Here is a 23,136-nt window from a genome sequence, read left to right as displayed (position 1 = left end):
AGAGGAAGAGCTACTGTTGTCCGAGGACTGCTCTGGCAGTCATGTGGCCAGCATGACTGCACCGAATGCTGTTACCTTCCCACCAAAAGTGGTACCTATCTATCTACTTGCATTTGCATGCTTTCAAACTGCTAGGTTGGCAGAAGCTGAGACTAGTGACAAAAGCTCACCCCATCATGCAGCACTTGGGCCTCGAACTGCCAACCTTCCAATCTTCCAAACATCAGAATTGGCATCTTAACCACTAAGCCACCACATCCCTGCATTTTACTGACCGACAGAAGGGCTGAAGGCTGAGTCAATGCTGGATCACTGGGATTGAACTCACAACACTATGGCTGAAGTACTGGCATTTAACCACTGTGCCACTGGAGCTTTTTGGTTTAATCAGCTTGCAAGAAGGTATAAACTGCCCAGCTTTTTCTAGCAGAGTCTAACTAACTAAATTATCCTGTCTGATCTTGGAAGCTAAGCTGGGTTAGTTCTGGTTAATATTTTGATGGGACACAGCCACTGAACACCAGGTCCTGTCAGCTATATGTCAGAGGAAGAAACTGGCAAAACCACCTCTGAGTGGTTGCCTATGAAAACCCTATGAAATTCATTAGTTTTTTGTAAGTTGATAGGTGACCTGAAAGCACAGACACACACATGTGTTAATAAGAAGTCTGATGGTAGGCATGCCATTATGGGCCATCCTTGCAGAGCAATGATATCAGGATGCAGCCGTTCTGATTCTTAGAAAGATTTTCTATTAAAAATTGATAACCAGCAAAAAAGGAGTGGAATTTCTTGATCATCCCTTCAGGGTGACAGGGTGGGGATGTTTGGCTCCCTAACTTAAGGATGGATGTTGCAATCGTATGTACACAGCAACATTTAACATTATGTGGACCCATAGGTCAACTAGTCCTGTTAGTGCAGGAAAACAGCTGGAATGGAATCTCCAACAGGGAGATATATTATGTTACAGCACTGATGACAGAAGCTAGATTTCCCAGAGGAAATTTTCAATGAATCAGTAAGAGGTTCTGGATCTCTTAGCAAACTGTCTCAATTAACAAAGTGTCTCAGAACTAAAAAGTAATCCTGTTCCCACCTAAAAATCTGGCAAAGTGGAAAAGTGAGTCAATATCAGATGGTTTTCTGGGTTCCTAGGCTTTCTGGGCCAAGTGGAATCCCAGAAGGGAAGGCTGAGTCTGAGCAATTTTTTCAATGGTCAGGAAGAAGTACAGTTACAGCATCAATGCCATCAGCTTGCTGGAAGGTGATGGTATAATTATGTGCAGGTGGATTGCTGATAAAATACAAAATGCATCTGTTTTTTCAGGAGCTCCACTTACTCAAAAGACATAACACAAGAAAATGCTTTATAGATAATATCCAAAACTTATCTACTGTACTCTTATCTGCTGAACCTGAAACCTTCCAAAGGTGCTGGACCACAACTCCCCTAATTTTGCAGGGAAGGAGGCCAATTGGAAAAGAGTACATTAAGCACACTCTGACCTTCTCTCACATATCTAGTGTACTAAACCTCATTATCTTTGGGTTGATTTGTAGTACAAACTCTACAGTGGTTTCATAAACCACTTACTTCACTCATTTATTTCAAAATGTTACATTACACCTTTAAACCTTCCCATGCACCATGTAGCACAAAACATTTTGATTGTCAACCAAAGACCCGGAACAAACCGCCACTTTGTGGTGGCCTGGGGCCAAAATTAGGGTTTTGGAGAATGGAGCAACCTCATGCTCCCAAACCCTAGTATGCGCCAGCGGCACCATCATGGCTCAGTCTCATCCACATGGGGGCTGCCATGGTGTGCAGACATCACTGGCAGGAAGTGGTGTCATGGCGGCACCCTTTCCCGTTTATGGCGCCACAAAAAAGAAGCTGCTCTAGGCAGCTTCTTTCTGGCAGTGCATCGTTGCCGCATTGCTTGGTGGCTACAGCAGTGATGCAGTGCAAAGACGGGTGGTATGGAGCCACTGTCTTTCAAGCCCTGAAATTAACAGTTAAAGACAGACAGATCCATATTCCCAAAGAACCCTAACTCCATTATAGTCCAAGGTAAATCTTTAAGGTATGCTTTAAGACCTGTAATGATCACAGTTTTTTTTAAAGAATAGGAAGGACTGTAGGTTGATGACCTACACAAATTCGAATTAAACAACAAAGAAATAGAAATAGTAAAAGAATTTTCATACCTGGGATCAAACATTGATAGAAATGGAGACTGCAGCCAAGAAATCAGAAGAAGATTAAGAATGGGAAGGACAGCTATGAAAGAACTAGAGAAGATCCTAAAATGCAAGGATATACAACTGAGCACAAATGTTAGAATCATATAAGCCATTCTATTCCCTATTGCCATGTATGGATCTGAGATCTGGATAGTTAAGAAGGAGGATAGGAGGAAAATCAACTCATTTGAAATGTGGTGCTGGAGAAGAGTGCTAAGGATTCCATGGACAGCCAAAAAGACAAACAAATGGGTCCTGGAACAGATCAAGCCAAAAATCTCCCTAGACGCCAAGATGACAAAACTTAGGTTGTTCTACTTTGGATACATCATGAGAAGGCATGCATCAATAGAAAAAACAGTAATGCTAGGAAATGTAGAGGTAAGTAGAAAGAGAGGATGGACTCTATTAAAGAGATCACAAGTATGAGTTTGCAGGAGTTGAGCAGAGCAGTGGATGACAGAGGTTCTTGTAGCTGTCTCATCAGTGGGGTTGCCAATGGATGAGATGGACTCAAGAGAAGTGAACAACAAAAGGTTGATGGTAGCACCAAATTTTTTTCTGTTAGAAAGACACTGCTGCTCTGTTTCCATATTTACTTTTCCAAAATGTTCCTGAAGTCCCCCAGATATGGGAATGAGCATTACACCAGTTTAAATCTATAATACAGACATGCCCCCAAATGTTTTCTGCTCAAGCCTTCCTATTCAATATGGTTTTATAAAAGATGCTTCCCTGATACAGGAATGCCAGAGAATTCCTATTATGAAGTTGAAGGCTTTCATGGCCAGCATCCATAGTTTTTTGTGGGTTTTTCGGGCTATGTGGCCATGTTCTAGAAGAGTTTATTCCTGATGTTTTGCCAGCATCAGAAAATGAAGATGCCAGCCACAGATGCTGACGAAATGTCAGAAACTCTTCTAGAACATGGCCACAAAGCCCGAAAAACCCACAAAATACAATTCCCATTACCATGCATTTCCTTAGCAGAACGTAAAAATGACAGGACAGGCAGATTTAGAATAAGCAGTAGGAAGAATAATATTCTTAACAGAACAACCTAAGCTACTGAAGGAAACTTGGGATGTCATTTCTTGCTAGCTTGCCATTAAGAGAGCTGGATGGGCCATTGTTGGAGATGTTTTAGGCAGAAGATCTCCTGCTCTGGGACAAAAGGTTGGACAGGCTGATCCGTCAGTTCCCATCCAAATTCCATCTCTGTGACTTAACAGCAAAAACAATGGAACAACTCAGCAATGGAATAAGCTGCCTTGGATAATTCTGGAACCTCCTTTGTTGGAAAAAAAAGGACAAGGCTTAGCAAGCTGTTGCCAGAAATGAAAGACTAAACAATTTCACTGTTCAAGAGAGTTGGATTCTGGGGTTTATATATAAAATGGAGGGAGGGATATGTTGCCTGGAAGCTATAACTTCTGCCCTGGGAAGGTAACTTCAGGGCATCAGTCTCAGACTTATGGTGCTCCAGTATCAAAATGAGTCATAACTGTTACACTGCACCACAGCCACTATTCAGCAAATGAGGTTTATGAAGAACAGACTGAGGAGGAAAGTGCTTTGTGGTCCTACCACCTTGATGCTAAAGGCCAGGGTTATACATCACTAGTTGGTCAAAGGCAAGACAAACATGTTCCAAAGTTATTCTGTTATTATTTTCTGTTGCCAAACTCATGTGGGACTAAATCTAAATTCAAATCCAGAATAGTCTAAATCAGGCTGAATAGCTGTAGCAGGGGACCTTGTAACTCTTGAATGGAGTAGGCACCACAGAATACAAAAGAACAACTGCTATCCTTCCCTTTATCCTAGTCTTTGCAACAATATTTTCAAACAGGGCATTGCTCTAGAATATTTTCATGTCAGCCTGACTGACTGCAGTCTGACTGCAGGGGATTATGGTGAAACTTTTCCCACTGGGAAGAGTCTGGCAGATGGCCTATCATCACAGTGCCTTGCTGAGCCAAGAAAGTGAAGGGAGCCTGCATAGTTTCCTTTGCCCTAGAAGAAGCCAGTCAGCCTTCAGGCTTCATTCCAATTCAGCCCATTCTTTCAGGATCTACCCTGAAATCCAGTCGTGACATTGGATTTTGGTGCCCTTCAAGACTTGACCTGCCCACCATGCATGCCACAACAGCATAGATTAACTGAGGTGTGGAAACTGAGGCACAAGGAAGGCAGGAGCAACTTCTTGATTCGCTAAAACAAAAGGCACTATCCTGGAGTCACCAAGACCAATCTGCTGCCTCCTGTTCTACCAGGCATATGCCCATGTGCACCTAAGCACCAAGTAATGGCTTGACTCAAATAACATTCACTGTGCAAAACACAGTCTATTCCCCAAGTCAGCAACTCAGCTTTCCAGAGGCCCAACTTGAGAAGTGTTCCTAAAGACTCAACCTTCATTCCAATAATGCAGCCTGCTTTTAAATTCTGTTCTGGCAGCTACAATTCCTTTTCCCCATTTCAAGACTGCTAAACATAGGAAGAAGGAGGCCACTCCTCACTATCTTCAAGGAGCCAGAGTTGCCTGCAGCTAATTTCCATTACCTTGGAGTCGAAAACCTGTGGCCCTTCAGATGATGCTGGAATAAGATCCCAATTTTTCCTTTATGGATAAGGCTGATGGGAGTTAAGAGTCCAACAACATCAGGGGGGCAAATGTTCTCTAATCTTGGCATATATGTTTCTTTTAGAAGGATTTCCACTGTCATATTGGAATCAGTCTAGGTAACATGGGATAGCCATCAGAATCCAGTGCATTAATCAGCAAAATAGCCAACAAATTAATGCTACCCATATTAAGCTATGAATAAAACCCATGGGCTTTAGCTTGACTATAACAATATACAGTAACATAACTTCACCGTGAGCACTGTTATTGCCAGAAAGAACATTGAAGAATCCCATCATTCTACATGAAAAACCCCTACTCAAAATAATACAATAGTCAGCAAAATCCATCACATTAACACTACCCTTATTAAGCTATGAATGAAATCTATAGGCTTTAGCTTGACTACAACCACTAGACCCCACATCCCAAAAAACAACACAAAGCAAACATCAGAATGGTGATATGTTTTAACAATTACCATCTCCACACACAGTTAAACATGCAATGAATGCTAACCTTTAGCCACCCTGATAGTGAACGTACCAGAGTGGCAGTGTTTCCCAAATTCAGTCTTCCAGGTGTTTTGGACTCCAACTTCCAGAAGCCCTAGCCATTTGGACCAACAGTCAGGAATTCTGGGAGCTGAGGTCCAAAACATCTGGAGAACCAAAGTTTGGGAAACATTGGGTTAAATGATGTAGGGGGCGGGATTATCATTGTTAAACAACCTTTGGGAGATAAAAGGAAAACTCAAGGATCCTGACTCTGTCTCTCTAGCTAAACTAATATACTTAAGACAGTATGTATAATAAATGAGTCTCATCCTCTTCCAGAGATGGGAACAGAACTCCAAAATAATAGAAATATGAACCACTCTACTCAACCCCACAAAAACTGAACCCAGAAGTCTGTCTCTCCCATAGAAGGAAGCCATCATTTAGGGAACACTGCACAGATCTGGAGTTATCAGAACCTTCTCACTCCCAGACTCAATTGTCTTCAAAGCAGGGTGACTAGATGTCCTAACCACAAAGGAGGACAAAGCACTACAAAATGTAGAACATTTCAGAAAAAAGTAGGGCATTCCAAATTCCTCCTGGAGAGAAGGCTGAAATGTGGGACATGTCCTGGAAAAGGAAGATGTATGGTCACCCTGCTTCAAAGCTGCCATTAAGTCCTTTCACTGTTCCAGGAGACTGGGAATCTACTGTATCAGTCTTCACACACACACCGAGGTCACACCCTACCTTCTTACTATTGGAAGTGGAACAATGCTGTGCACTGAAGAGTCAGTAATGCCTCCAAGTGGGCAGCAGCAATAGGGTTGGAAAGTCTAAAAGACCCAAAGTGTCCTCCTTGCGTCTCTACTTACCATGCTCTCTCGGTGGTGTAAACACTGATACTCTTAGGGATGTTTCCACCTCTCCTCCTCCTCCGAACTCTATCACCTGTTCACTAGAATATAGCTAAATTAGATTACCACCCTGAGCAACTTTCCTATCTCCACAATTGTGTTTCTATACAGTCAGCCCTCCATATTCAGAGATTTTTATCCACAGGTTCAATCATCCACAGCTTGGAAATACTGGGGGGGGGGGGAGATAAGTTCCAAAATGCAAATCATGATTTTGCCATTTTGTACAAGGAACACCATTTTACTATACCACTGTATTTAAAGGGACTTGAGCATCCATGGATTTTGGTATCTCTGGGGATGGGGATCCTGAAACCAAATCAAAGTGGATACCAAAGGCCCACTGTACTTTGTTTCTCTAAATTATTGGTGTCTTTGTTCATTAATCAGGATCTCTAACCACTGCACACAGTAATGCTAATAAGTTATGGAAGCCCAGGCTTTTATTATTTTAATAGATCTGTTAAAAGATTAAGCCAGATAAGTACAAAACAACAGAGAAGAGAGAATCATGGCAATTGCTAGGGCACCAAACTGACAATTCCCAAGCTAACTGGGGAATAGTTTTTTGTGAGTTTTTCGGGCTATGTGGCAATGTTCTAGAAGAGTTTCTTCCTGACGTTTCACCAGCATCTGTGGCTGACATCTTCAGAGAATGCTTGCCTGGTAAGCATTCTCTGAGGCTGCCAGCCACAGATGCTGAAAGGAAAGGGGACCAGACCCACACATCCTAAGCAGAGAGAGAGAGAGAGAGAGAGAGAGAGAGAGAGAGAGAGAGAGCATCATCTACAGTTAATACAAAGCTAATTTGAAAGGACCACACCTTATGGGCTATGGAATGACTAGACGCCAAGCTGTGGGACACCCAAAAGTGTTTGGGTCCAAGGCTGATACATATATCCCAAAAGAGAAAAGAACAAAAATTGACAATAAAACAGAAGTGGGCATATTTTGGGATACACACCAGGATGTAAAAGCTACAGAAGTCTACACTCAAACAATAAGATGACTGTCATAGCCAGAGCAGTGTACTTTTATGAAAGGCCAGGCACAAAAGAACCACTGGATGGCCTACTTCAGCTCCTAATGAAGAACAAGAAGGCAGTGTGGCACTGTGGGTTTTCAAATGAATCAATCAAGGCACTTAATCCAAAAGAAGAGGATGCAGAGGCACCTAACAAACTAGAAGAGGATGCAGAGCTGCAATCCAGACATTCAAGCAGACCAAATACAGTCAGCCCTCCATATGCACTGATTTTTCATCCACAGACTCAAGCATTCATGGCTTGAAAATATAATTAAAATATATAAATTCCAATAAGCAAACCTTGATTTTGCCATTTTATATAAGGGACACCATTTTACTATGACACTGTATTTAGTGGGATGTGAACATCCATGGGTTTTGGCATCCATGGGGTCCTGGAACCAAACCCCAGCAGATACTAAGGGCTCACTGTTAAAGACGTCTTATCTATCTTGAAAAATTGGATGAAGTACCAGAGCTATTCACATGGGTTGAATTAGACAAGATGTCAGCAAATGAAAGAAACAAATGTAAAAGAGCTGCAGCAGAGGAAACTGAGGCCTGGTACGGACTGGTGCAAAGTGCTGGCCTAGGGCCTATTTTAGGACTTGGGAGAGCGGAGCGTCTGCATGCTCCTGAGCCCTACAATGCACCTTGGGCGCCATCATGGCTTTCACCCATCCACATGGGGGTGCTATGATGACATGCATGCAGTGCAACGACCAAATGGCACCGTGCGGTGCGTATGTCATTGTCAAAGGGTTAAAGTCAGCACACTGGGAAATGCTTAGATGTGTGTGTGTCTGACCATGAGCATCCAGCACTGGGAAAGACAAAGCTGATCAAGCACAGCTGATGCTCAAAGGCTCAAGGACACTCTGGTGCCTGCGTGCACTAAACCTGGATGATGAAATATGCGTCTGGATTGCACAGGAGGGCACTTTAGAGTGTGGGACAAGAAGTGATTAAGTTTGGGAGACCGCATGGTCTGAAGGCTATATAAACTCAAGGGCATCCAGTAATTGCTTGTGGGTTGTAGTAGGAGTTGGTATTCGTGTGATCTGTACAGTCGGCCCTCCTTATACGCGGATTTGCCATCCACGGATTTGAGCATCCGTGAATGGCAAATCAGGAAATTGTCCCCAATGGCGGCGTGCATGCACGCGCGCTGCCATTGGGGACAATTTCCTTCTCCTCCCTCCCCTCCCTCCTCCCTTCCCTCCCTCCCCTTCCCCTTACTTACCTTCACTTTCTCGGCACAGCGGCTTGGCCTCTGCCGCCGCCGCCGCGGGGTAGCCGGGTGGCGGCGGCGGCGGCCAAGCCTCGGCTTCCTCACCGCCGCCGTGAAAGGGCGCGATGGCAGTGCTGGAGGCCTCTTGGCCCCCAACAGCACCGCCACCGGGCCTTTCCCACGGCGGTGGCGAGGAAGCAGTGCTGCTGCGCTGGAGGCCTTCAAGGCCTCCCGCGCCGGCATCCAGCCTCCTCCAGGCCTCCGCCACTGCGGAAGGGCCGGATACCGGTGCTGGAGGCCAAGAGGGCCCCAGCACCGACACCCGCCCCTTCCGTGGTGCTGAGGAGGCCAGATGATGGTGCTGGAGGCCTTGAAGGCCTCTGGTGCTGCTGCCCTCCGCGCGTCCTCTTCCCCACCCCCGCGCCTTTTTTTGGAAGAGGAGGCGTGGAGGGCAGCAGCGCCAGAGGCCTTGAAGGCCTCTGGCGTGGCAGCCTTGCTTCCTCGCCACCGCCGTGGGAAAGGCCCGGTGGCGGTGCTGTTGGGGGCCAAGAGGCCTCCAGCACCGCCATTGCGCCCTTTCACGGCGGTAGTGAGGAAGCCGAGGCTTGGAGGGAGGGAGGCAGGGAGGGAAGGGAGGAGGGGGGAGGGAGAAGGAACTTTTGTGCACGCGTGCTGCCATTGGGACAAATGGGACTTGAGCATATGCGGATTTTGGTATATGCGGGGGGGGGGGTCCGGAACGGATCCCCGCATATAACAAGGACCCACTGTATTATAGCGTTGGTGATTTGGATAGCACTCTGTAATTAAAGATAGCACTTCGGGAGACTTGGCTTGTCTGGTCGTTAATCAGCTGAAGCCTGGCATCGGTTGCTGAGAGTCCCTGGAGATTCCTGCATTCCTTCAGTTCCTGGAAGACATCCAGTTGCTGTTATCTCTACTGAGGGCTGTGAACCACGTTTCTGAATTTGCCAGTTATACTCTGCTATATGCCAGCATTGGTTATATGGCTCAGATGAGTTGCTGACAGTCATCAGTGTGCATGAGGATGCCAATGGCACCTCAGGCACATCACAGAAAGATCCCTCTAGAAGCGGGCTCTTTTTATGTCTCCCAGAGGCTGCGCCATTTGGTTGGTGTGGCCTACGTGTGAGGCAAAAATGGAAGGCTGCAGGCCGCCCTTTTGGGGTGGTCTGTACAGCCCCTGAATCTTTACATAAAAACTTACAGAACTTCTACAAGAAAAGAATATTGTTGGATGTAAATGGGTTTTTTTTTAAGATCAAGCATGATGAACATAGAAAAATTCAGAGATACAAAGCTAGATTAGTTGCCAAACAATACAAAAGTTTGGAGAAGACTATGATCAGACTTGTGAACCAGTTGTGAAACATACTACAATGAGGACACTCTTAAACACTGCACCAGCAAAAAAGATGTATGTTAAACATCTGGACATAAAGACTATTTTTCTTCATGGAGAATTGCAAGGTATTTACATACAGCAACCTCCAGACTTTGAGGACAAAAACTACAAACATCTCGTATGTAAACTTCAGAAGAGCATGTATGGATTAAAACAAGCTGCCTGAACCTGGATCGAAAAGTTGAATAAGATATTCTTTGAGAAGGGGTTTACCTAAGGAAAGGCTGGTAGATGCCTTTCAAGATACACATTTCAAGATACAAAAACAACAGGTGGATCTTTGTTTTGACCTATGTGGATGATCTGATTTTTCGTTGTGAGGAAAAAGAAGACAAAGTCACAGATCATTTATGCAAGGAAGTAGAAGTGAAACAACTAGGAGATATCACACAATATCTTGGAATACAGATTAAATGAGAAGAAGATGGAAGCAAAACATAGCAGAACTACTGAAGCATCTTGGGTTAACCAAGGATCACCCAGCAAGCACTCCTATGGAGACCAATTAATGGAAGAAAGTGAAAGCATTTACAAATAACAGCCACTACTACAGAGAAGCCATTGGGAAGATTCTGTTCATAAGCAAAGTGACAAGACCAGATATATCAGCTGTGGCTGAGATTTTGTGTGGAACCAACTCCAATGAAATGTGAATTGAATGAAATAAAAAGAGTAGCCAAATATCTGAAGGCTTCACATTTTACTGTTAGACTTTTGAACAGAAGAGCAAACCCCAACAGAAATGTATGAAGACAACCAAGGAGGTATAAAGATCTCTCAGACAGAGAAGGTCAGTAATCATCTTAAATTAGTTGAGATGATGGTATCTTGAGACAATGGAGATTTTCACATGGAGGCTTACTGTCCTTAAAACAAGGCTAGTTCGTCCCTAAAGCATGAAGATGTGATTGTTGGTCACGCTTGTCTCCCGTAAGGAAATCTTCATGGAGGCATCCCATCATTAAAGCATTTGCAGAGCTGCCATTTCTCTGCATGATGGCAGTTCCTGTTATGCAGAGAAATGGCAGCTCCACAAACACTTTAATGACGGGATGCCTCCATGATGATTTATCACAGGAGACAAGCACAACCGGTGATCACACCCTCACGCTTTAGGGATCATCTAGCTACGTTTTAAGGATGGTAAGCCTCTGTGTGATAATCTTATAAGTGTGTGAAAGAAGTTGTAGCATGAGCTTTTATAGACTTGGCCTACTTCCTCAAATGCATGGAGTAAACTGGTGCTGAGGGAAGACCTTTATAGACTGTTTTGGATACCCATGGAAATGCAAAACTTGTGGGTATGGTGATGTTTTAGCAATGTAACAATGTTGCCTAAGGCCAAGGTGGTGGGGGGGGAATAATCATATGAATGGTGGAGACAGGTTTGGAATGTTGTGTATGTAGACTGGGAACCAGAAAGAAGAATATTCCTGGCCAAGCACATGCAGTGTTATAATGTGTAGTGTACCACACTATACCCACAAGTTTTGAATTTTCATCTCAGTCTATAAAGGTCCTCCCTAGGCATCATGATTGCAGATGCCCTTACCAAGCCATTGGACAGAGACTCTACCAGGCTCTTTGAGAGAAGAGCTTTGTGCACACATTACTGAGAAGCGGCGTGAGAAGTGTAACGATGCTCCGCACTGAAGAGTTAAGAATGCCTTAGAGTGGCTAGAAGCAATAGAGTTAGAAAGTATGGGTGACCTAAAGTATCCTCCCTGCTTCTCTATCAAGCCTGCTCCCTCTGTGACATAAACTGATCCTCTTAGAGATGTTTCACCTCTTCTCCTCCCCAAAACTCTCTCAGCTCTTCATTAGAATGTAGCTAGATTAGATTAGTACCCTGAGTAACCTTCCAATCTTTACAATGGACTTCTTATAATAAAACCTTGACTTTGTTAAGATATTGGTATGTTTGCTCCTTAGTCAAGATTTCTAACCACTGGATGCACTCACTCTAATACCTACATCCATGGGTTGTCACAAGGACAACTCTCATCCCCAAATCTTTACTTTCAAGCCAAGGCTATGGTGCTGTGCAAAGAGCAAGGGGGAGCTATGAATAAACTCCCGTCCCAAACAGCTGCCCCTCTGGAAGCCTGGGCATACACATGTGGTGAGCAGTATCGAGAGTCAGCTGAAGCAAGTGAAAGGCTTTTGTGCCAACTAAGGACCAGAATGGCAGACCAAGCTTCATTCTTTATTCGCCTTCTTTGTCAAATCAGCCAGGAACAAAGTAAAGAAAGAGACTAGAAGAGAGTTCCTAGAGACTCTGGCGCCTGCTTCTCTTTGATCCTCTGCTGCATAAACATGTAGTGCACCTGCTTGCTACACACGCACGCTCTCTCTCGCTCTCTCTCTCTCTTACACCATGTCCACACATGCTGCCTGGAGAGTCTTCCCCAGAAATGAATGAAGATTTTCCTGGGGTGGGGTAGCATACCTCATTGTGAGATGCCTTTGGGCTTCTCCAACCCTGTAAGACTTTCCTAGGGGAGCTGGCAGAGCCCAATATTCTCTGTCCCCCATCTCCTACCTTCCCTATCATGAGAACAAGCAAGAGAGCAAACAAAGAAGACCTGTCAGGACGAGGTAGCAATTGCCTTCGTCCACCTTGAATTCGGCTGTGGGGCAGCCTGCTGTATCTATTCCAGAGCAACAGAGCTGGCACCCGCTGGGTGGGGATGTAACCACATCTTGTCATGACATCCAACTAGCAGAAATCCCACGTTCAGCAGATAACAGCTCAAAATGATACCCATGCCAAAAATAGCCACTGTGGTCTTTGCATCTGACCCTGGTAACCCAGAACAGAAGTTAAGGACATCTTTTCCTCATCTTCATTTTAACCTTTCTAGACTTAAGGACAAAACAGGTCCTTGCAGTAATAAACCTGGGGTGCATCTACACTGTAGAAATAAAGCAGTTTGACACTACTTTAACTGCAATGGCTCCATCCTACAGAATCCTGGGATTTGTAGCTTTGTGAGGTACCAGCACTCTTTGCCAAAGAAGACTAAAGACCTTGTAGAACTACAATCACAGGATTTCATAGGATGGAGCTACAGAACTTAAAAGTGCTGTCAAATTGCATTATTCCTACGATGCACCCCTGCATGGTTAAAAGTTAAGGAGACAAGAGAAGGAAAGCAGTTCATGTGACTGCTCCTCTATAGGAAAATATTTCCCGCATGTAGAAAACCAACAAATAAGGCTAGAAGAACCCTGCTCCTTCCTAGCATGCTGGGTTTCTATCATACAGGAAATTTATTACGCACAAAAGTAAATTCAGTCTTATGTGCTTTCCCTTGAAATCCAGTGTGGTTTAGTGATTTGAGCATTGGACTATGGCTCTGAAAAGCAGGGCTTGAACCCCTGCTTGGCCATGAAAACCCACTGGGTGACCTTGGACAGGTCACACTCTCTCAGCCTCAAAGAACTGCAACTGCAAATCCCCTCTGAAGAAACATGCCAAGAACACACACACACACCTGACATACTGACTATGTCAGCAAAAACTATGTATGTCTCTAGTCAACCCTTGGAATTGTGCTTCTCTTTCCAGCCTATGCATGCAGTCACACAAAGTATGGGTGTTCCTACACAAAGGCGTGGATTTCCCAAAGGTGAACAAAAAAATAATGTCCTTTTCAGTCTCAGCACATTATGCTCTGCTTTTTCTCCTAACAGCCCTAAACATTCTCATGCTGTCTAGCTTTTGCAGTCTATCCTACCTGAACACAGACTGTCCTTGATGTTACTGTGAAAGGTGTACCACTCTTGAATAACCTTAAGGAAATACAATAGTGGAAGCAAGAAATGTGTTTACTTATTAAGCAGAAGAGGCCGAAACAAAACATTTGATCAAGAAATTAAAATTCTCTGCTTGGAAGAGAGGTGGGATCTTGTACACCAGTGGTCCCCAAACTTTTTTGGGTTACCGCCCCCTTTCCTCTTCAGTGACAACCCCCCCCTCCCGGGCATTTATTTCTTGGTATTAGGTCTACTGTTCTACAGCACATTCAGAACAATTAATCTCAGTCACTGCTCCCTTTGCCATTCAGTCAGCCTGGGAGCAGCTACCTTGCTGAGCAGTGACCAAAAAGCCTATCTCTCATGCTGGCCTTGTGACAAAGGCATCACTAAGGGGCATGGGGGAGGAGCCCACACTAGGTGACACCATAAGTGGGGTGACACCTGAAAACAACCCTAGTAAAACCAGTGTTGCTCCCTAAATGTTTGCCTTTTGAAAGAAACAGGACATAGCATTAACTTACCTTGTAAGATACAAGGAGCTCAGCAGAAGAGAAGGTGTGGTCATATAGGAAGGAAAATGAAGCCTCTCCTTTCTCCACCCATTGAGCTTAAAACCCCTTTGGGAGAAGAGGAGACATGGTAGAACTTTCTGGGTTCCTCCATCCTCCTCGTATGGCCTGGCCCCATCCATGAGAGAGGGAGAAGCAGGCAAGAGAAACAGGGAGCCAGGGAGTGTGAGGAAGGCTGTTGTCTGCCATTGACACAAGAGCCTCCAGTTCAGGAGTGGAGTACAGAAGGAATCCAGGGATTCTTCCTCCTCTTAACTCCCAAAGCAGAAGGTTATTGTGTCAGTTCTACTTCCTGCTTTAGGGGCTTGGGTCTGCTGTCTCCTGTAGACACATCACCCTCCTGCTTTGGGAATTTAGAGGAGGAAAAATCCCTGGATTCCTCCTAAACTCCACTCATGAAGCTGGAGTCTCTTGCGTGAATGGGAAACAGCAGCCTCCAGCTTCAGGAGTTGGGATGACGAAGACATTGCTTAGGTCACAACTACTGGCATTACATCCAGAGATATACAGAATTATTAAGGTGTAACATTAGTACAAAAAGCATTACTACTGATTCTCTTTGGTCTGGTAGGGATGGAGGGAGCAAGACAGGCTAAAAGCTAAAGTTGGGATGATGTTGCTGTTGTGTGCCTTCAAGTTGTTTCCAATTTATGGCGACTCTAAGGTGAACCTATCATGAAGTTTTATTGGCAAGTTTCTTCAGAAGGGGTTTGCCATTGCCATCCTCTGAGGCTGAGAGAACATGACTTGCCCAAGATCATCTAGTAGGTTTACAAGGCTGAGCCAGGATTCGAACCCTAGTCTTCAGAGCCATTGTCCAACCTTCAAACTGCTACACCACACTGGCTTTCAAAGCTGGGACACCTGCATTTTTATTCTCAAATCTGGGAGACACATGGTATCTGGTATAGTGTTTCCCAGACTTTCGATTGTTAAAGTGTGCTTTTCAAACTGGAGGAACATTATATTCTGAAATGTTTTACTTTTAGACTATGGAAAAGTGGGAGCTGCTCATCTTCAAAGGAGATCGCTCTTTGAGTTTCAGTGTGAATCACTGTTCCAAGGTTGCCTCCAGAACAGAAGATGGCAAGCCCAGAGCAATGACTCACAGAGAGATGTAGCATACAGCCTCCTATGAATGCTTCATCTCTGATTCAAAAGGGAACAAATGATCCAATTACATCTCTGGAAGTGGGACAGGGAGGCAGCATCCCTTTCCTTTCCCTACCAAGGGAGACAGGTCAGAAAGACCAAAGTCAGCAAATCATACAGAGGAACAACTTATTTTATGGGTTCGAAGCAGCCTTTTAAGCATATCTCTCAGGCCATTCTTTTGAGAATGGCTGAACTAAACCGAAGGTGGAATGGTGACACCAGGCTCTTGGCTGTTTGCCCCAACTTGGATATAATTTTAAGGTTGTTGGTGGAATGAGGAGGAAGGATTCCTGTGTTTTGCTTCCCAAATGTGGCATCTATAAGACAGGCAAGGTTGGGAGTAGAAGATCATAGAATTATAGAGTTGCAAGAGAGCATAAAGACCATCCAGCCCAACCCATTCAGCCATGAAGGAAGACCCAATCAAATCACTCCAGACAGGTGGCCATCCAGCCTCTGTTTAAAAACCTTCAAAGAAGGAAACTCACTCCACCACCACCCCAGGCAGCACATTCCACTATCTAATAGCACTTACCATCAGGGTGTTCTTCCTAAAGTTTAGGTGGAACATCCTTTCTTGTTGTTTGAATCTACTACTCCGTGTCCTAGTCTCTGAAGCAGCAAAAATGAAGCTTGCTCCTTCAAAATGCCATCCTTTCAAATACTTAAACATGGCAGAGGAGAACTATTGTGGTGAAGTGGTTTGATTGTTGGACTGCAACTCTGGGGACCAGAGCTTGATTTTCTCACTCAGTTATGAAACCCACTGGGGACCTTGGGCAAGGTATATGCTCTCAACCTCAGGGGGAGGCAATGGCAGACTGTCTTTGAACAAATCTTGCAAAAAAACAACAACACCCCATGATAGGTTTGCCATAAGTTGGAAATATTTGAAGGCACACAACAACAACATTACAAATCCCAGGATTCCATAGAATGCACCCGTGGCAGTTAAAATGATATCAAGTTGATTTAACAGCACAATGTGAAAGAGGTATAATTCCCACTAGCCCCAGAAAGCCTGGCTAATCAATGGGGAGAGAGTGTGGAAAGAGATGTTCATCCACATCTGGAGTTGCCCACAAGTTTTGCATCCATTTTGAATGTTGTCTTGAGTGAAGAGGTCCAGATGGATGGATGTGAATTTATGTGAGAACAGGGGCTCCAAATGGGTTGCAGGGACCAGAGGCCAGTTTCTCTCTTTATCCTTGGCTTGTACAGTTCCTTCCCTCTTCCTCCTCAGTTGCCTGTACAGAATGTTATGAAACTAAATAGTAGCAAAGCTTTTTAAGATACTCGGCTGAAAAAGAGCAAGAGTGAAAGGGAATGGGGGGAGACTGAGCATCAATGAAGAATAGTGACAGGGAAGCCAGCTGCCAGCTGAAAGGGCTGAAAGAGGGACAGCAAATATATAACGTCACTGGGAGCAGGGAGGAGAAGCCTATGCAATATTTCAGTATCACTTGGGAAGAGGGATGGAGGAGAAAGGATGGAAACAGAGCATGAGCCTTGGTTGTTATTCTAGGTTAAGCTTGGGTTTTTGCCCAACCACTAAGAAGTATATGGAAATTGTGGTCTAGGATCTCCATGCAATAAGTGTGTTATAAGTGTTTAATGCCTCCAGTAAAGGCTGTCTGACTTTTTGATTTTCAGCTGTTGAAGGCATAACTCTAGTCATTTAAAAAGAAAGCAGGAAGGGGCAAGAGGAGCTTCCATGTCTTCTGATTTATTTGCTCTTGGCCACTCTCAGGAGGAGGGGAAGTACCAACCATTTTAAATGTTAATAAATTGCCCAGGCAGTACTGCCCATTTTATATAATAAATTGCCACCGGATCAAACACATCTGTTTGCTCTGAAAGATGGGCACCAAATATTCTATGTAAATGATAACAGGTAGAGATATTCAAACAAACATACCCCCTGCCACAAATGCTCCAACTTGAGGAGCTGGGGAAGAGAGGCTGCTAAGAACTCTGTCTTCAACCTCTTTATTATTGATTCTCCTCTCCCTGATTATAATGTGGATTTATGGAAAGACATTCCTACATGATGTTTTGCCTGATTTTTAAAATGCCAGTATCCTTTTTTATGTTACACACAGACACACATATTATATGTATAAGAAAAAAAACTTACAAAGAAATTGGCAATGGGGAGATAGAGCAGAGGAGGGTGGAACAGTATCAGGAGGGTCCCACCTGCTCAAGATAATAACTTTCCATAGTTGGCAAGATGGATACAAGTCCCAAAAGAGAAGAATGGTCATTATGGCACTCCATGTTCCAGTGTCACCCACTCCCTGCCTTGTGTAAAACAAGAATAATAATGCCACACATGGAAAGAGACTGACAAGGAGGGCAAAATCATGAAATCCTCTCTCCCCTTCCCGAGACCTCAGTCATCATCATCATTACTGTCACTTTATTTATATTCTAGCTTTCATTCACTCTGGCATTTAAGGGGGCTTACAAAAATTATAAAATAATAAAAGCATATCATGCAGAGATTAAAACCGTATTAAATTTATAACAGAACCAAAACCTTCTAAGAACATGGGCTCATAGCTCGAAAAACCCACAGAAAACTATGAACGCTGACCGTGAAAGCCTTCGACTTCACATAGAACTAAAACCATTTGAACATAATGTTTATATGATATGCTGGAATATAAATGTTTCTAACTGGATGTAAGGTAATTTTTCTAAACATTTTATTATTTTATGCTGGCTGTATGCCGTAATAAATTCATTCATTCAATAAAATCTTTTAAAATCTTTAATTTTTTTAAAAAAGGTCAAAAAGAGCACAGCACCATAAAAAGCCACTGTCTTGTTATGAATCACTTCCCAAAGTCTTTCTGGAATAGAAAAGTCTTAACTTGCCACTGAAACAAAGTCAAAGACATCAGAGAAGGAACCAATCTAGCCTCCCCAGAGAGGGAGCTCCAAAGTGTGGGAGCAGCTACAGAGAAGGCCCTTTGCCTTGTTGCCACCAATTCTCCAGCAGGAGTCCTGGTGGCCCAGTGCTGGTACTGCATTTTTAAGTCTTGGATTAGGATACTGGGGGATCACAGTTCAAATGCCCACTGGATAGAAACCCACTGGGTGAACCTTGGGCAAGTCACATGCTCTCAGCCTCAAAGGAAGGCCAGACTCCTCCTCCCCCTGAACAAATTCTGCCAAGAAAACTCCACAGAGGGTCCCCATAAGTCAGGAATGGCTTGAAGGAACACAACAACAACAACAACATCAACAGCAAGAAACCATATAGGAAATTATAGATCATAGCCAGTACTGTCAGAGCCCTATTAAGGTATCAGCCTAGCAACAAGTTGCAACACTGTTTGGCAGCATGAAAAAGAACTAGAACAAGTTCTGGAGAAAGAAAGCAGTGGGAAGCAGGGCTCCCAGATGCAATTCCAAGTTATGACTTCTGCCCTCCCTAGGCCTGGCAGAACAGAGCAAGGTGGCTAAAAGTAAACCAAAAAGGACTCCTGCAGGGATTTCCCTCTGAGGAGAGAAAGGCTTAGGAGGACTTCTTTGGCCAGGGAAGACTCTCCAGAGGAGCCACAACCTTAAGGCAAAGTGACATGAGATCCCCCCCCCCCAGTTTCCCCTTAACTGGGCTCTTGGGCTTAAACAAAAGGTGGGCACCACCTTCCATCCCTTCCCCACAGTGTCTGGTGGCCACTTGTCCCCATTGCTTATCCCCACCTCTTGCATCCTTGGCTCCCACCTTTTGCTCTTACTACAGAGGAAAGTGATAAGCCAAAGCATCTGGAAGCAGGGTGGCCGGACCTCCTCCTTTTGCAGGACATGTCCTACCTTTCAAGCTTCTGTCCAGGAGGAATTCCAAAATGCCCTCCCTTTTGAGCAGCACTAAAATGCAGAGAAATGTATTTGCATTGATCTGAGTGTTTTGATCTTTGATTTGGTCATATGCTCCATATTTTTTTTATTTTTTTGGAGTGTGTTACATTTTGTGGAAACTCAGCATGTGTAAGAGAAATAAGACAAAAAAAAAAGGGGGGGGGAAGAGAGCAGATTTCTTTCCAGGTCCTTGCCTTGTTCCACTGGCCTCCCCTCGTAATCAGTCCAGATCAGGGTGAACACATGTCCCCCATTTCCAGGACATGTCCTCCATTTCAGCCTTCTGTCCAGGAGGAATCCCAAAAGGTCCTCCATTCTGAGCATGACTAAGAAATATATATATATATACACACACATATACATACATACATATATATATATACACACATATATATACATATATATATATATATATATACATATACATACATACATACATACATATAATAGACAGATTAATAGATAAATAGAGGCAGGAGATATCTATATACATGCTTGTTATACACACACACACACACACACACACACACAACCATGTATATATAGATATCTCCTGCCTCTATCTATCTATTAATCTATCTATGTATCTATATTACTTTAAATTTAATTTTTTTGTTCAATGCCTTGAGTCGCTATATGGGAGGAAGGCAGAAGATAGGCAGATAATATATACATACATTGGGGCAAAAGATTATATCTACACAAGATATATATATATATATATATATATACACACACACACACACACACACACACAAACACACACACACAGAGGATATATATGTATATATACACACACAGGATATATATCTATACAGATCTATATGGAGATATAGATATGTGCACGCACACACACACAGGATATATATACTCTGTGTGTGTGTGTGTGTGTGTGTGTGTGTGTATCCTGCCTTCCTCCCAGTACAGGGACTCAAGGCGGCGAACAAAAAGTTCAAGTTAAAGCAGTACAAAGCAAAATAATAATAATAATGAAATTTTTTAAAAAACATAGTTTTTTAAAAAAAAATCAAAAAGTTAAAAACATATTCTCATATATATATATATATATATATATATATAAATCTTGTAAGTGGGCTACCTTTTTCCTTGTGTGTCCTACATTTCGGGGTGCCCTATCCTCCTTGTCGGGGGGGGGGGGTGAGGAGGACCTCGGAAGGGGGAAAGGAGAGAGAGGGCGAGGGCGAGAGCCTTCTTACCCCGCGTGCGGCTTCCCGGTCCGGGCTGAGCCCTGCTGCTGCTCCTCCTTCTCCTGGGGAGCATCCCGGCCAGGCAGGCAGCGCTCCGGAGGAGGAGGAGCCACCCCCTCTGCCCCCTCCTGGCTGCTCTTCTTGCAAACCCTGGAGGCCAGCGGGACAATGGGGAGGGCACAAGGCAAAGCTATAGCCCTCTTGGGCCACACTCGACTACAGTATACTGATCCTTCTGCTCTAGGCTCAGGAGCAGGCAGAGAGACCTTGTAGCTCCCTGGGAGAAAGTTCCCTTTTTGTGAGTCTCAGCGACAAGATCTCCCTGGCTACTGAAAGGACGCAGTTGGCAGCAGGAGCAACAGTCCACTACTTCCTCAGATGCCTAGTATCATAGAATACATAGCAACAGAATAGCCTGGAAAAGAGAGGTTAAGAGATGATACGATAGCCCTGGTTAAATATCTGAAGGGATGTCATATTGAGGAGGGAGCAAACTTGTTTTCTGCTGCTCCAGAGACTAGGACCCGAAGCAATGTTATTATTATTATTAACCTTTATTAATGAAGCGCTGTAAATTTACACAGCGCTGTACATACAATCTTTTTAGTTAGATAGTTCCCTGCCCTCAGGCTTACAGTCTAAAAAGACACGACACAAAAGGAGAAGGGAGTGGTGGAGGGAAAGGGTAAGAGGTCCAGCAGTTCCTCTCTACCTCCAAGGCCTGGACCAAGGCAGATGGATTGGAGGGAGGGCTTGGCTTCATAATGGGTGGTTGCAAGCTACAGGAGAAGAGATTCCAGCTCAACATTAGGAGGAACTTCCTGACAGGGCTGTTCAACAGTGGAACACACTCCTTCCTCAGAGAGTGGTGGAGGTCTTTAAACAGAGGCTGGATGGCCATCTGTCAAAGGGGATGCTTTGATTGAGAGTTCCTGCATGGCAGAATGGGGTTGGATGGCCCTTGGGGTCTCTTCCAGCTTCCTTTCAGTGAGTCTCAAAAGATGCTACAAGATCTCTCTACATACTGAAACAAAACAAAGTAGTTGGCAGCAGGAGCTTTCCTGAACTACAGTCTAGTACTTCCTCAGATGCACAGTATCATAGAATACACAGTATCATAGAGTACATATTCTATTCATAGAGTAGAATACATACTATCGTAGAATACACAGAATAGGGACTAGAGATGCAAGAGACCATCAGGGCCATCCAGTCTAACCCCCTTCTGCCATGCAGGAACTCATAATCAAAGCACCCCCAATAAATGGCCAGCCAACCTCTGTTTAAAGACCTTCAGACTCCACCACTCTCCAAGTCAGCATCCTCCACTATAGAACAGCTCTTACTGTCAGATGGTTCCACCTAATGTTGTGCCAGAATTGCGTTTTCTGTAGTTGGCATCCATTGCTCCGGGACCTAGTCTCTGGAGCTGCAGAAAACAAGCTTGAGAGCCAGTATGGCATAGTTAGTAGTTTAAGTGTAGAAACTCACAATCAAAGCACCCCCGACAGATGGCCACCCACCCTCTGCTTAAAAACCTCCAAGGAAGGAGACTCCACCACTTTCCCAGGCAGTATCTTCTATTATCAAACAGCTCTTACTGTCAGGAAATTGCTCCTAATGTTCAGCTGGAATTGCTTTTCCGGTAGTTTGAATCCACTGTTCTGGGTCATATTCTCTGGAGCAGCAGAAAACAAGCTTTCTCCCTCCTCAATATGACATCCCTTCAAATACTTAAACAGGGCTATCAAAGAGATTCCACCTCAATCCAGCTCTCCTCAAATGGCATGGTTTCCAGACCCTTTGCCATTTTGGTCACCCTCCTCTGGACACACTCCAGCTTCTCAACATCCTCTGACTAAATGCATCTGAGGAAGGAGATTTTAGGAAAGCTCATGCTGCCGACTGGACCCTTTCAGTTAGTCCCAAAGGTGCTACTAGATCTCTCTAGATTGGGAAGGATAGTTCACCAGTATTTGGAGGGCCATAGATACATCCATCAATAAGCCAATAGTGTCATTGGGGTTGGTGTCACCTGGTGCAGTAACTCCTGGTGTCACCCTCCCTCCCCTATTGTAAACTGCCTTCATGGTGACCCTGGGAGTGAGTTACCTCCAAGCTGCCCTGTCCTCAACTCAAAGATGTGGCTTCCCTGACTGAGTCTATCCACCTGGCCTGTGGTCTTCCCCTCTTTCTACTTCTCTGCTCTTTCCCAGCATTATTGTCTTGTCTAGTGAGTCTTCTCATGATGTGTCCAAAGTATGACAGTTTTAATTTAGTCATTCTGGCTTCCAGGGGAAGTTCTGGCTTGATCTGCTCTAGGGCCCATTTCTTTGCCTTTTTGGCTGTCCATGGGATCCTCGGCACTCTTCTCCAGCACCACATCTCAAATGAGTTGATTCTTCTTCAGTCAACCTGCTTCACCACCCAGCTCTCATATTTATACACAGTGATGGGAAATACAATGCCTTGAACTTTCCTAACTATATTTATTTATTTATTTATTATCCCGCCTTTCTCCCAAAGTGGGACCCAAGGTGGCTAACAACACACATAAAACACATTAAAACAACAATTAAAATTGTACAATTA

At 44.2% G+C, this 23,136-nt stretch overlaps 2 protein-coding genes across 5 annotated transcripts in view; one reads left to right on the top strand and one right to left on the bottom strand.

Moving 5' to 3' along the window:
• The window catches only part of ZNF385A (zinc finger protein 385A), a 314,317-nt gene that overhangs the window by 96,846 nt on the left and 194,335 nt on the right, over positions 1 to 23,136 (bottom strand). Inside the window, exon 1 of one of the 4 annotated variants that reach the window (XM_042449891.1) lies at positions 20,554 to 20,793. The exons of the other annotated variants lie outside the window; for them this stretch is intronic. The gene's annotated coding sequence lies outside the window, so the exon portion shown is untranslated. Of the gene's footprint in view, positions 1 to 20,553; positions 20,794 to 23,136 lie in introns of those variants that run through there. 4 annotated transcript variants of the gene reach the window in all.
• Positions 1 to 23,136, top strand: part of LOC121921591 (TBC1 domain family member 15-like) — a 722,109-nt gene that overhangs the window by 579,934 nt on the left and 119,039 nt on the right. The window lies entirely within an intron of this gene.

This window comes from Sceloporus undulatus, chromosome 2 (assembly GCF_019175285.1).
Source record: "Sceloporus undulatus isolate JIND9_A2432 ecotype Alabama chromosome 2, SceUnd_v1.1, whole genome shotgun sequence".
Taxonomy (NCBI): Eukaryota; Metazoa; Chordata; class Lepidosauria; order Squamata; family Phrynosomatidae; genus Sceloporus; species Sceloporus undulatus.
This window is presented reverse-complemented; position numbering and strand designations above follow the sequence as displayed.